Raw genomic sequence first — 12,183 nt, 5'->3', positions numbered from 1 at the left:
AATTTCACTCTGCAGTGGTGGAGTTCTCATCTTCTGTCAGCCAGTGTTCACTGTAATGAGCTCCCCCGGTTTGAATGTCATTCCAAGGGTTGACTGGATGCAGCTCGTGAAAGGGCAAGCTGACATTTTGTGGAGTAAAAGCTGGGCTGTGTGTAAGAATGAATGGCGTGCTTTGTTTGCTGCAAAACATGCTAATCACGTTCTCCTGTGTGATGCACTGTTCAAGTTACTGCTGATGACCAGTGCAAGACTGAGAAAGAAGCAAGGAGTATTAATGAAGAAAAAGCTGTCCAAGCCCAGTTTTCAGCCCTCCTCTTGCTGTCTGCCAAGGTCTTTAGTGGCAGCGCTGCAGACAATGCTGCTAGGACCGGATTACGTGGCTGATCTGCGTGGGGCAGGAGCGGGCACCTTAGCTCCGCAGCTCCTCGTTAGTATAGTGGACAGTATCTCCGCCTGTCACGCGGAAGACCGGGGTTCGATTCCCCGACGGGGAGGCCCTTGTCTGCCTTTTACTTTTCGGTTGGTTGCCTTTAACAAGCGCGTCATCGGCCGACGTGACGTATACAGCAGCCAAAGGAAAATGCGTTGGCCGGGAATCGAACCCGGGTCAACTGCTTGGAAGGCAGCTATGCTCACCACTATACCACCAACGCTTTGCGGGCAGCTTTTGCCAGAAGAACTCAAAAAGGACTGCCTTCAACCAAGGATCCCTCTTTGTCCGGGTTCGGCACCGAAACATGTTCGGCATAGGAATCCTAACCTTCGCAAAATGCACCGATCTACCCACATGTCACAGGGACATCTTCACAAGAGTGCCGCCCGGCCATGTAGCATAACGGAAGCCAAAAGGAACACATTGGCTGGGAATCTGCTTGGAAGCCAGCTGTGCTCACCACTATGTTACCAACGCTTGTGGACATCCTCTCACAGAAGTGTAGATAATGATAGCTTTCATGCAAGGAGTTTCTTTGTGTGGGGGGCGAAAAAAAATGTCAAGTATGGATCCCATCTTTTTCCGACGTTGAGGTTGGATAAATCGTTCGACGGCACAAGCTCACCAAAAAACAACAGAGGTGGATAATTTCACTCTGCAGTGGTGGAGTTCTCATCTTCTGTCAGCCAGTGTTCACTGTAATGAGCTCCCCCGGTTTGAATGTCATTCCAAGGGTTGACTGGATGCAGCTCGTGAAAGGGCAAGCTGACATTTTGTGGAGTAAAAGCTGGGCTGTGTGTAAGAATGAATGGCGTGCTTTGTTTGCTGCAAAACATGCTAATCACGTTCTCCTGTGTGATGCACTGTTCAAGTTACTGCTGATGACCAGTGCAAGACTGAGAAAGAAGCAAGGAGTATTAATGAAGAAAAAGCTGTCCAAGCCCAGTTTTCAGCCCTCCTCTTGCTGTCTGCCAAGGTCTTTAGTGGCAGCGCTGCAGACAATGCTGCTAGGACCGGATTACGTGGCTGATCTGCGTGGGGCAGGAGCGGGCACCTTAGCTCCGCAGCTCCTCGTTAGTATAGTGGACAGTATCTCCGCCTGTCACGCGGAAGACCGGGGTTCGATTCCCCGACGGGGAGGCCCTTGTCTGCCTTTTACTTTTCGGTTGGTTGCCTTTAACAAGCGCGTCATCGGCCGACGTGACGTATACAGCAGCCAAAGGAAAATGCGTTGGCCGGGAATCGAACCCGGGTCAACTGCTTGGAAGGCAGCTATGCTCACCACTATACCACCAACGCTTTGCGGGCAGCTTTTGCCAGAAGAACTCAAAAAGGACTGCCTTCAACCAAGGATCCCTCTTTGTCCGGGTTCGGCACCGAAACATGTTCGGCATAGGAATCCTAACCTTCGCAAAATGCACCGATCTACCCACATGTCACAGGGACATCTTCACAAGAGTGCCGCCCGGCCATGTAGCATAACGGAAGCCAAAAGGAACACATTGGCTGGGAATCTGCTTGGAAGCCAGCTGTGCTCACCACTATGTTACCAACGCTTGTGGATATCCTCTCACAGAAGTGTAGAAAATGAAAGCTTTCAAGCAAGGAGTTTCTTTGTGTGGGGGGCGAAAAACAAAAATGTCAAGTATGGATCCCATCTTTTTCCGACGTTGAGGTTGGATAAATCGTTCGACGGCACAAGCTCACCAAAAAACAACAGAGGTGGATAATTTCACTCTGCAGTGGTGGAGTTCTCATCTTCTGTCAGCCAGTGTTCACTGTAATGAGCTCCCCCGGTTTGAATGTCATTGCAAGGGTTGACTGGATGCAGCTCGTGAAAGGGCAAGCTGACATTTTGTGGAGTAAAAGCTGGGCTGTGTGTAAGAATGAATGGCGTGCTTTGTTTGCTGCAAAACATGCTAATCACGTTCTCCTGTGTGATGCACTGTTCAAGTTACTGCTGATGACCAGTGCAAGACTGAGAAAGAAGCAAGGAGTATTAATGAAGAAAAAGCTGTCCAAGCCCAGTTTTCAGCCCTCCTCTTGCTGTCTGCCAAGGTCTTTAGTGGCAGCGCTGCAGACAATGCTGCTAGGACCGGATTACGTGGCTGATCTGCGTGGGGCAGGAGCGGGGACCTTAGCTCCGCAGCTCCTCGTTAGTATAGTGGACAGTATCTCCGCCTGTCACGCGGAATACCGGGGATTCGATTCCCCGACGGGGAGGCCCTTGTCTGCCTTTTACTTTTCGGTTGGTTGCCTTTAACAAGCGCGTCATCGGCCGACGTGACGTATACAGCAGCCAAAGGAAAATGCGTTGGCCGGGAATCGAACCCGGGTCAACTGCTTGGAAGGCAGCTATGCTCACCACTATACCACCAACGCTTGCGGGCAGCTTTTGCCAGAAGAACTCAAAAAGGACTGCCTTCAACCAAGGATCCCTCTTTGTCCGGGTTCGGCACCGAAACATGTTCGGCATAGGGATCCTAACCTTCGCAAAATGCACCGATCTACCCACATGTCACAGGGACATCCTCACAAGAGTGCCGCCCGGCCATGTAGCATAACGGAAGCCAAAAGGAACACATTGGCTGGGAATCTGCTTGGAAGCCAGCTGTGCTCACCACTATGTTACCAACGCTTGTGGACATCCTCTCACAGAAGTGTAGAAAATGAAAGCTTTCAAGCAAGGAGTTTCTTTGTGTGGGGGGCGAAACACAAAAATGTCAAGTATGGATCCCATCTTTTTCCGACGTTGAGGTTGGATAAATCGTTCGACGGCACAAGCTCACCAAAAAACAACAGAAGTGGATAATTTCACTCTGCAGTGGTGGAGTTCTCATCTTCTGTCAGCCAGTGTTCACTGTAATGAGCTCCCCCGGTTTGAATGTCATTGCAAGGGTTGACTGGATGCAGCTCGTGAAAGGGCAAGCTGACATTTTGTGGAGTAAAAGCTGGGCTGTGTGTAAGAATGAATGGCGTGCTTTGTTTGCTGCAAAACATGCTAATCACGTTCTCCTGTGTGATGCACTGTTCAAGTTACTGCTGATGACCAGTGCAAGACTGAGAAAGAAGCAAGGAGTATTAATGAAGAAAATGCTGTCCAAGCCCAGTTTTCAGCCCTCCTCTTGCTGTCTGCCAAGGTCTTTAGTGGCAGCGCTGCAGACAATGCTGCTAGGACCGGATTACATGGCTGATCTGCGTGGGGCAGGAGCGGGCACCTTAGCTCCGCAGCTCCTCGTTAGTATAGTGGACAGTATCTCCGCCTGTCACGCGGAAGACCGGGGTTCGATTCCCTGACGGGGAGGCCCTTGTCTGCCTTTTACTTTTCGGTTGGTTGCCTTTAACAAGAGCGTCATCGGCCGACGTGACGTATACAGCAGCCAAAGGAAAATGCGTTGGCCGGGAATCGAACCCGGGTCAACTGCTTGGAAGGCAGCTATGCTCACCACTATACCACCAACGCTTCCGGGCAGTTTTTGCCAGAAGAACTCAAAAAGGACTGCCTTCAACCAAGGATCCCTCTTTGTCCGGGTTCGGCACCGAAACATGTTCGGCATAGGGATCCTAACCTTCGCAAAATGCACCGATCTACCCACATGTCACAGGGACATCTTCACAAGAGTGCCGCCCGGCCATGTAGCATAACGGAAGCCAAAAGGAACACATTGGCTGGAAATCTGCTTGGAAGCCAGCTGTGCTCACCACTATGTTACCAACGCTTGTGGACATCCTCTCACAGAAGTGTAGAAAATGAAAGCTTTCAAGCAAGGAGTTTCTTTGTGTGGGGGGCGAAAAACAAAAATGTCAAGTATGGATCCCATCTTTTTCCGACGTTGAGGTTGGATAAATCGTTCGACGGCACAAGCTCACCAAAAAACAACAGAGGTGGATAATTTCACTCTGCAGTGGTGGAGTTCTCATCTTCTGTCAGCCAGTGTTCACTGTAATGAGCTCCCCCGGTTTGAATGTCATTGCAAGGGTTGACTGGATGCAGCTCGTGAAAGGGCAAGCTGACATTTTGTGGAGTAAAAGCTGGGCTGTGTGTAAGAATGAATGGCGTGCTTTGTTTGCTGCAAAACATGCTAATCACGTTCTCCTGTGTGATGCACTGTTCAAGTTACTGCTGATGACCAGTGCAAGACTGAGAAAGAAGCAAGGAGTATTAATGAAGAAAAAGCTGTCCAAGCCCAGTTTTCAGCCCTCCTCTTGCTGTCTGCCAAGGTCTTTAGTGGCAGCGCTGCAGACAATGCTGCTAGGACCGGATTACGTGGCTGATCTGCGTGGGGCAGGAGCGGGCACCTTTTCTGCAGCTCCTCGTTAGTATAGTGGACAGTATCTCCGCCTGTCACGCGGAAGACCGGGGTTCGATTCCCCGACGGGGAGGCCCTTGTCTGCCTTTTACTTTTCGGTTGGTTGCCTTTAACAAGCGCGTCATCGGCCGACGTGACGTATACAGCAGTCAAAGGAAAATGCGTTGGCCGGGAATCGAACCCGGGTCAACTGCTTGGAAGGCAGCTATGCTCACCACTATACCACCAACGCTTTGCGGGCAGCTTTTGCCAGAAGAACTCAAAAAGGACTGCCTTCAACCAAGGATCCCTCTTTGTCCGGGTTCGGCACCGAAACATGTTCGGCATAGGAATCCTAACCTTCGCAAAATGCACCGATCTACCCACATGTCACAGGGACATCTTCACAAGAGTGCCGCCCGGCCATGTAGCATAACGGAAGCCAAAAGGAACACATTGGCTGGGAATCTGCTTGGAAGCCAGCTGTGCTCACCACTATGTTACCAACGCTTGTGGACATCCTCTCACAGAAGTGTAGAAAATGAAAGCTTTCAAGCAAGGAGTTTCTTTGTGTGGGGGGCGAAAAACAAAAATGTCAAGTATGGATCCCATCTTTTTCCGACGTTGAGGTTGGATAAATCGTTCGACGGCACAAGCTCACCAAAAATCAACAGAGGTGGATAATTTCACTCTGCAGTGGTGGAGTTCTCATCTTCTGTCAGCCAGTGTTCACTGTAATGAGCTCCCCCGGTTTGAATGTCATTGCAAGGGTTGACTGGATGCAACTCGTGAAAGGGCAAGCTGACATTTTGTGGAGTAAAAGCTGGGCTGTGTGTAAGAATGAATGGCGTGCTTTTTTTGCTTCAAAACATGCTAATCACGTTCTCCTGTGTGATGCACTGTTCAAGTTACTGCTGATGACCAGTGCAAGACTGAGAAAGAAGCAAGGAGTATTAATGAAGAAAAAGCTGTCCAAGCCCAGTTTTCAGCCCTCCTCTTGCTGTCTGCCAAGGTCTTTAGTGGCAGCGCTGCAGACAATGCTGCTAGGACCGGATTACGTGGCTGATCTGCGTGGGGCAGGAGCGGGCACCTTGGCTCCGCAGCTCCTAGTTAGTATAGTGGACAGTATCTTCGCCTGTCACGCGGAAGACCGGGGTTCGATTCCCCGACGGGGAGGCCCTTGTCGGCCTTTTACTTTTCGGTTGGTTGCCTTTAACAAGCGCGTCATCGGCCGACGTGACGTATACAGCAGCCAAAGGAAAATGCGTTGGTCGGGAATCGAACCCGGGTCAACTGCTTGGAAGGCAGCTATGCTCACCACTATACCACCAACGCTTGCAGGCAGCTTTTGCCAGAAGAGCTCAAAAAGGACTGCCTTCAACCAAGGATCCCTCTTTGTCCGGGTTCGGCACCGAAACATGTTCGGCATAGGGATCCTAACCTTCGCAAAATGCACCGATCTACCCACATGTCACAGGGACATCTTCACAAGAGTGCCGCCCGGCCATGTAGCATAACGGAAGCCAAAAGGAACACATTGGCTGGGAATCTGCTTGGAAGCCAGCTGTGCTCACCACTATGTTACCAACTCTTGTGGACATCCTCTCACAGAAGTGTAGAAAATGAAAGCTTTCAAGCAAGGAGTTTCTTTGTGTGGGGGGCGAAAAACAAAAATGTCAAGTATGGATCCCATCTTTTTCCGACGTTGAGGTTGGATAAATCGTTCGACGGCACAAGCTCACCAAAAAACAACAGAGGTGGATAATTTTACTCTGCAGTGGTGGAGTTCTCATCTTCTGTCAGCCAGTGTTCACTGTAATGAGCTCCCCCGGTTTGAATGTCATTGCAAGGGTTGACTGGATGCAGCTCGTGAAAGGGCAAGCTGACATTTTGTGGAGTAAAAGCTGGGCTGTGTGTAAGAATGAATGGCGTGCTTTGTTTGCTGCAAAACATGCTAATCACCTTCTCCTGTGTGATGCACTGTTCAAGTTACTGCTGATGACCAGTGCAAGACTGAGAAAGAAGCAAGGAGTATTAATGAAGAAAAAGCTGTCCAAGCCCAGTTTTCAGCCCTCCTCTTGCTGTCTGCCAAGGTCTTTAGTGGCAGCGCTGCAGACAATGCTGCTAGGACCGGATTACGTGGCTGATCTGCGTGGGGCAGGAGCGGGCACCTTAGCTCCGCAGCTCCTCGTTAGTATAGTGGACAGTATCTCCGCCTGTCACGCGGAAGACCGGGGTTCGATTCCCCGACGGGGAGGCCCTTGTCTGACTTTTACTTTTCGGTTGGTTGCCTTTAACAAGCGCGTCATCGGCCGACGTGACGTATACAGCAGCCAAAGGAAAATGCGTTGGCCGGGAATCGAACCCGGGTCAACTGCTTGGAAGGCAGCTATGCTCACCACTATACCACCAACGCTTGCGGGCAGCTTTTGCCAGAAGAACTCAAAAAGGACTGCCTTCAACCAAGGATCCCTCTTTGTCCGGGTTCGGCACCGAAACATGTTCGGCATAGGGATCCTAACCTTCGCAAAATGCACCGATCTACCCACATGTCACAGGGACATCTTCACAAGAGTGCCGCACGGCCATGTAGCATAACGGAAGCCAAAAGGAACACATTGTCTGGGAATCTGCTTGGAAGCCAGCTGTGCTCACCACTATGTTACCAACGCTTGTGGACATCCTCTCACAGAAGTGTAGAAAATGAAAGCTTTCAAGCAAGGAGTTTCTTTGTGTGGGGGGCGAAAAACAAAAATGTCAAGTATGGATCCCATCTTTTTCCGACGTTGAGGTTGGATAAATCGTTCGACGGCACAAGCTCACCAAAAAACAACAGAGGTGGATAATTTCACTCTGCAGTGGTGGAGTTCTCATCTTCTGTCAGCCAGTGTTCACTGTAATGAGCTCCCCCGGTTTGAATGTCATTGCAAGGGTTGACTGGATGCAGCTCGTGAAAGGGCAAGCTGACATTTTGTGGAGTAAAAGCTGGGCTGTGTGTAAGAATGAATGGCGTGCTTTGTTTGCTGCAAAACATGCTAATCACGTTCTCCTGTGTGATGCACTGTTCAAGTTACTGCTGATGACCAGTGCAAGACTGAGAAAGAAGCAAGGAGTATTAATGAAGAAAAAGCTGTCCAAGCCCAGTTTTCAGCCCTCCTCTTGCTGTCTGCCAAGGTCTTTAGTGGCAGCGCTGCAGACAATGCTGCTAGGACCGGATTACGTGGCTGATCTGCGTGGGGCAGGAGAGGGCACCCTAGCTCCGCAGCTCCTCGTTAGTATAGTGGACAGTATCTCCGCCTGTCACGCGGAAGACCGGGGTTCGATTCCCCGACGGGGAGGCCCTTGTCTGCCTTTTACTTTTCGGTTGGTTGCCTTTAACAAGCGCGTCATCGGCCGACGTGACGTATACAGCAGCCAAAGGAAAATGCGTTGGCCGGGAATCGAACCCGGGTCAACTGCTTGGAAGGCAGCTATGCTCACCACTATACCACCAACGCTTGTGGGCAGCTTTTGCCAGAAGAACTCAAAAAGGACTGCCTTCAACCAAGGATCCCTCTTTGTCCGGGTTCGGCACCGAAACATGTTCGGCATAGGGATCCTAACCTTCGCAAAATGCACCGATCTACCCACATGTCACAGGGACATCTTCACAAGAGTGCCGCACGGCCATGTAGCATAACGGAAGCCAAAAGGAACACATTGGCTGGGAATCTGCTTGGAAGCCAGCTGTGCTCACCACTATGTTACCAACGCTTGTGGACATCCTCTCACAGAAGTGTAGAAAATGAAAGCTTTCAACCAAGGAGTTTCTTTGTGTGGGGGGCGAAAAACAAAAATGTCAAGTATGGATCCCATCTTTTTCCGACGTTGAGGTTGGATAAATCGTTCGACGGCACAAGCTCACCAAAAAACAACAGAGGTGGATAATTTCACTCTGCAGTGGTGGAGTTCTCATCTTCTGTCAGCCAGTGTTCACTGTAATGAGCTCCCCCGGTTTGAATGTCATTGCAAGGGTTGACTGGATGCAGCTCGTGAAAGGGCAAGCTGACATTTTGTGGAGTAAAAGCTGGGCTGTGTGTAAGAATGAATGGCGTGCTTTGTTTGCTGCAAAACATGCTAATCACCTTCTCCTGTGTGATGCACTGTTCAAGTTACTGCTGATGACCAGTGCAAGACTGAGAAAGAAGCAAGGAGTATTATTGAAGAAAAAGCTGTCCAAGCCCAGTTTTCAGCCCTCCTCTTGCTGTCTGCCAAGGTCTTTAGTGGCAGCGCTGCAGACAATGCTGCTAGGACCGGATTACGTGGCTGATCTGCGTGGCGCAGGAGCGGGCACCTTAGCTCCGCAGCTCCTCGTTAGTATAGTGGACAGTATCTCCGCCTGTCACGCGGAAGACCGGGGTTCGATTCCCCGACGGGGAGGCCCTTGTCTGCCTTTTACTTTTCGGTTGGTTGCCTTTAACAAGCGCGTCATCGGCCGACGTGACGTATACAGCAGCCAAAGGAAAATGCGTTGGCCGGGAATCGAACCCGGGTCAACTGCTTGGAAGGCAGCTATGCTCACCACTATACCACCAACGCTTGCGGGCAGCTTTTGCCAGAAGAACTCAAAAAGGACTGCCTTCAACCAAGGATCCCTCTTTGTCCGGGTTCGGCACCGAAACATGTTCGGCATAGGGATCCTAACCTTCGCAAAATGCACCGATCTACCCACATGTCACAGGGACATCCTCACAAGAGTGCCGCCCGGCCATGTAGCATAACGGAAGCCAAAAGGAACACATTGGCTGGGAATCTGCTTGGAAGCCAGCTGTGCTCACCACTATGTTACCAACGCTTGTGGACATCCTCTCACAGAAGTGTAGAAAATGAAAGCTTTCAAGCAAGGAGTTTCTTTGTGTGGGGGGCGAAAAACAAAAATGTCAAGTATGGATCCCATCTTTTTCCGACGTTGAGGTTGGATAAATCGTTCGACGGCACAAGCTCACCAAAAAACAACAGAGGTGGATAATTTCACTCTGCAGTGGTGGAGTTCTCATCTTCTGTCAGCCAGTGTTCACTGTAATGAGCTCCCCCGGTTTGAATGTCATTGCAAGGGTTGACTGCATGCAGCTCGTGAAAGGGCAAGCTGACATTTTGTGGAGTAAAAGCTGGGCTGTGTGTAAGAATGAATGGCGTGCTTTGTTTGCTGCAAAACATGCTAATCACGTTCTCCTGTGTGATGCACTGTTCAAGTTACTGCTGATGACCAGTGCAAGACTGAGAAAGAAGCAAGGAGTATTAATGAAGAAAAAGCTGTCCAAGCCCAGTTTTCAGCCCTCCTCTTGCTGTCTGCCAAGGTCTTTAGTGGCAGCGCTGCAGACAATGCTGCTAGGACCGGATTACGTGGCTGATCTGCGTGGGGCAGGAGCGGGCACCTTAGCTCTGAGCTCCTCGTTAGTATAGTGGACAGTATCTCCGCCTGTCACGCGGAAGACCGGGGTTCGATTCCCCGACGGGGAGGCCCTTGTCTGCCTTTTACTTTTCGGTTGGTTGCCTTTAACAAGCGCGTCATCGGCCGACGTGACGTATACAGCAGCCAAAGGAAAATGCGTTGGCCGGGAATCGAACCCGGGTCAACTGCTTGGAAGGCAGCTATGCTCACCACTATACCACCAACGCTTGCGGGCAGCTTTTGCCAGAAGAACTCAAAAAGGACTGCCTTCAACCAAGGATCCCTCTTTGTCCGGGTTCGGCACCGAAACATGTTCGGCATAGGGATCCTAACCTTCGAAAAATGCACCGATCTACCCACATGTCACAGGGACATCCTCACAAGAGTGCCGCCCGGCCATGTAGCATAACGGAAGCCAAAAGGAACACATTGGCTGGGAATCTGCTTGGAAGCCAGCTGTGCTCACCACTATGTTACCAACGCTTGTGGACATCCTCTCACAGAAGTGTAGAAAATGAAAGCTTTCAAGCAAGGAGTTTCTTTGTGTGGGGGGCGAAAAACAAAAATGTCAAGTATGGATCCCATCTTTTTCCGACGTTGAGGTTGGATAAATCGTTCGACGGCACAAGCTCACCAAAAAACAACAGAGGTGGATAATTTCACTCTGCAGTGGTGGAGTTCTCATCTTCTGTCAGCCAGTGTTCACTGTAATGAGCTCCCCCGGTTTGAATGTCATTGCAAGGGTTGACTGGATGCAGCTCGTGAAAGGGCAAGCTGACATTTTGTGGAGTAAAAGCTGGGCTGTGTGTAAGAATGAATGGCGTGCTTTGTTTGCTGCAAAACATGCTAATCACGTTCTCCTGTGTGATGCACTGTTCAAGTTACTGCTGATGACCAGTGCAAGACTGAGAAAGAAGCATGGAGTATTAATGAAGAAAAAGCTGTCCAAGCCCAGTTTTCAGCCCTCCTCTTGCTGTCTGCCAAGGTCTTTAGTGGCAGCGCTGCAGACAATGCTGCTAGGACCGGATTACGTGGCTGATCTGCGTGGGGCAGGAGCGGGCACCTTAGCTCCGCAGCTCCTCGTTAGTATAGTGGACAGTATCTCCGCCTGTCACGTGGAAGACCGGGGTTCGATTCCCCGACGGGGAGGCCCTTGTCTGCCTTTTACTTTTCGGTTGGTTGCCTTTAACAAGCGCGTCATCGGCCGACGTGACGTATACAGCAGCCAAAGGAAAATGCGTTGGCCGGGAATCGAACCCGGGTCAACTGCTTGGAAGGCAGCTATGCTCACCACTATACCACCAACGCTTGCGGGCAGCTTTTGCCAGAAGAACTCAAAAAGGACTGCCTTCAACCAAGGATCCCTCTTTGTCCGGGTTCGGCACCGAAACATGTTCGGCATAGGGATCCTAACCTTCGCAAAATGCACCGATCTACCCACATGTCACAGGGACATCCTCACAAGAGTGCCGCCCGGCCATGTAGCATAACGGAAGCCAAAAGGAACACATTGGCTGGGAATCTGCTTGGAAGCCAGCTGTGCTCACCACTATGTTACCAACGCTTGTGGACATCCTCTCACAGAAGTGTAGAAAATGAAAGCTTTCAAGCAAGGAGTTTCTTTGTGTGGGGGGCGAAAAACAAAAATGTCAAGTATGGATCCCATCTTTTTCCGACGTTGAGGTTGGATAAATCGTTCGACGGCACAAGCTCACCAAAAAACAACAGAGGTGGATAATTTCACTCTGCAGTGGTGGAGTTCTCATCTTCTGTCAGCCAGTGTTCACTGTAATGAGCTCCCCCGGTTTGAATGTCATTGCAAGGGTTGACTGCATGCAGCTCGTGAAAGGGCAAGCTGACATTTTGTGGAGTAAAAGCTGGGCTGTGTGTAAGAATGAATGGCGTGCTTTGTTTGCTGCAAAACATGCTAATCACGTTCTCCTGTGTGATGCACTGTTCAAGTTACTGCTGATGACCAGTGCAAGACTGAGAAAGAAGCAAGGAGTATTAATGAAGAAAAAGCTGTCCAA

The 12,183-nt window shown here is 50.4% G+C and overlaps 20 non-coding genes across 20 annotated transcripts; 9 read left to right on the top strand and 11 right to left on the bottom strand.

Annotated features, from left to right (window-relative positions):
- The first annotated feature begins 422 nt into the window (after positions 1–422).
- On the top strand, positions 423–494 carry trnad-guc (transfer RNA aspartic acid (anticodon GUC)). Its single transcript has one exon. It is a non-coding gene; the product is annotated as a tRNA-Asp (tRNA).
- Positions 495–581: 87 nt separating this feature from the next.
- Positions 582–653, bottom strand: trnag-ucc (transfer RNA glycine (anticodon UCC)). The gene has a single exon. It is a non-coding gene; the product is annotated as a tRNA-Gly (tRNA).
- An 848-nt stretch (positions 654–1,501) lies between these two features.
- On the top strand, positions 1,502–1,573 carry trnad-guc (transfer RNA aspartic acid (anticodon GUC)). Its single transcript has one exon. It is a non-coding gene; the product is annotated as a tRNA-Asp (tRNA).
- An 87-nt stretch (positions 1,574–1,660) lies between these two features.
- On the bottom strand, positions 1,661–1,732 carry trnag-ucc (transfer RNA glycine (anticodon UCC)). Its single transcript has one exon. It is a non-coding gene; the product is annotated as a tRNA-Gly (tRNA).
- Positions 1,733–2,743: 1,011 nt separating this feature from the next.
- Positions 2,744–2,815, bottom strand: trnag-ucc (transfer RNA glycine (anticodon UCC)). The gene has a single exon. It is a non-coding gene; the product is annotated as a tRNA-Gly (tRNA).
- An 850-nt stretch (positions 2,816–3,665) lies between these two features.
- On the top strand, positions 3,666–3,737 carry trnad-guc (transfer RNA aspartic acid (anticodon GUC)). Its single transcript has one exon. It is a non-coding gene; the product is annotated as a tRNA-Asp (tRNA).
- An 87-nt stretch (positions 3,738–3,824) lies between these two features.
- Positions 3,825–3,896, bottom strand: trnag-ucc (transfer RNA glycine (anticodon UCC)). Its single transcript has one exon. It is a non-coding gene; the product is annotated as a tRNA-Gly (tRNA).
- An 848-nt stretch (positions 3,897–4,744) lies between these two features.
- trnad-guc (transfer RNA aspartic acid (anticodon GUC)) lies at positions 4,745–4,816 on the top strand. Its single transcript has one exon. It is a non-coding gene; the product is annotated as a tRNA-Asp (tRNA).
- Positions 4,817–4,903: 87 nt separating this feature from the next.
- Positions 4,904–4,975, bottom strand: trnag-ucc (transfer RNA glycine (anticodon UCC)). Its single transcript has one exon. It is a non-coding gene; the product is annotated as a tRNA-Gly (tRNA).
- A 1,010-nt stretch (positions 4,976–5,985) lies between these two features.
- Positions 5,986–6,057, bottom strand: trnag-ucc (transfer RNA glycine (anticodon UCC)). Its single transcript has one exon. It is a non-coding gene; the product is annotated as a tRNA-Gly (tRNA).
- An 850-nt stretch (positions 6,058–6,907) lies between these two features.
- Positions 6,908–6,979, top strand: trnad-guc (transfer RNA aspartic acid (anticodon GUC)). Its single transcript has one exon. It is a non-coding gene; the product is annotated as a tRNA-Asp (tRNA).
- An 87-nt stretch (positions 6,980–7,066) lies between these two features.
- On the bottom strand, positions 7,067–7,138 carry trnag-ucc (transfer RNA glycine (anticodon UCC)). Its single transcript has one exon. It is a non-coding gene; the product is annotated as a tRNA-Gly (tRNA).
- Positions 7,139–7,988: 850 nt separating this feature from the next.
- Positions 7,989–8,060, top strand: trnad-guc (transfer RNA aspartic acid (anticodon GUC)). The gene has a single exon. It is a non-coding gene; the product is annotated as a tRNA-Asp (tRNA).
- An 87-nt stretch (positions 8,061–8,147) lies between these two features.
- On the bottom strand, positions 8,148–8,219 carry trnag-ucc (transfer RNA glycine (anticodon UCC)). Its single transcript has one exon. It is a non-coding gene; the product is annotated as a tRNA-Gly (tRNA).
- An 850-nt stretch (positions 8,220–9,069) lies between these two features.
- trnad-guc (transfer RNA aspartic acid (anticodon GUC)) lies at positions 9,070–9,141 on the top strand. Its single transcript has one exon. It is a non-coding gene; the product is annotated as a tRNA-Asp (tRNA).
- An 87-nt stretch (positions 9,142–9,228) lies between these two features.
- trnag-ucc (transfer RNA glycine (anticodon UCC)) lies at positions 9,229–9,300 on the bottom strand. Its single transcript has one exon. It is a non-coding gene; the product is annotated as a tRNA-Gly (tRNA).
- An 849-nt stretch (positions 9,301–10,149) lies between these two features.
- Positions 10,150–10,221, top strand: trnad-guc (transfer RNA aspartic acid (anticodon GUC)). The gene has a single exon. It is a non-coding gene; the product is annotated as a tRNA-Asp (tRNA).
- Positions 10,222–10,308: 87 nt separating this feature from the next.
- On the bottom strand, positions 10,309–10,380 carry trnag-ucc (transfer RNA glycine (anticodon UCC)). Its single transcript has one exon. It is a non-coding gene; the product is annotated as a tRNA-Gly (tRNA).
- An 850-nt stretch (positions 10,381–11,230) lies between these two features.
- Positions 11,231–11,302, top strand: trnad-guc (transfer RNA aspartic acid (anticodon GUC)). The gene has a single exon. It is a non-coding gene; the product is annotated as a tRNA-Asp (tRNA).
- Positions 11,303–11,389: 87 nt separating this feature from the next.
- Positions 11,390–11,461, bottom strand: trnag-ucc (transfer RNA glycine (anticodon UCC)). The gene has a single exon. It is a non-coding gene; the product is annotated as a tRNA-Gly (tRNA).
- Between the last annotated feature and the right edge of the window lie 722 nt (positions 11,462–12,183).

This window comes from Danio rerio, chromosome 4 (genome assembly GCF_049306965.1).
Source record: "Danio rerio strain Tuebingen ecotype United States chromosome 4, GRCz12tu, whole genome shotgun sequence".
NCBI lineage: Eukaryota > Metazoa > Chordata > Actinopteri > Cypriniformes > Danionidae > Danio > Danio rerio.
This window is presented reverse-complemented; position numbering and strand designations above follow the sequence as displayed.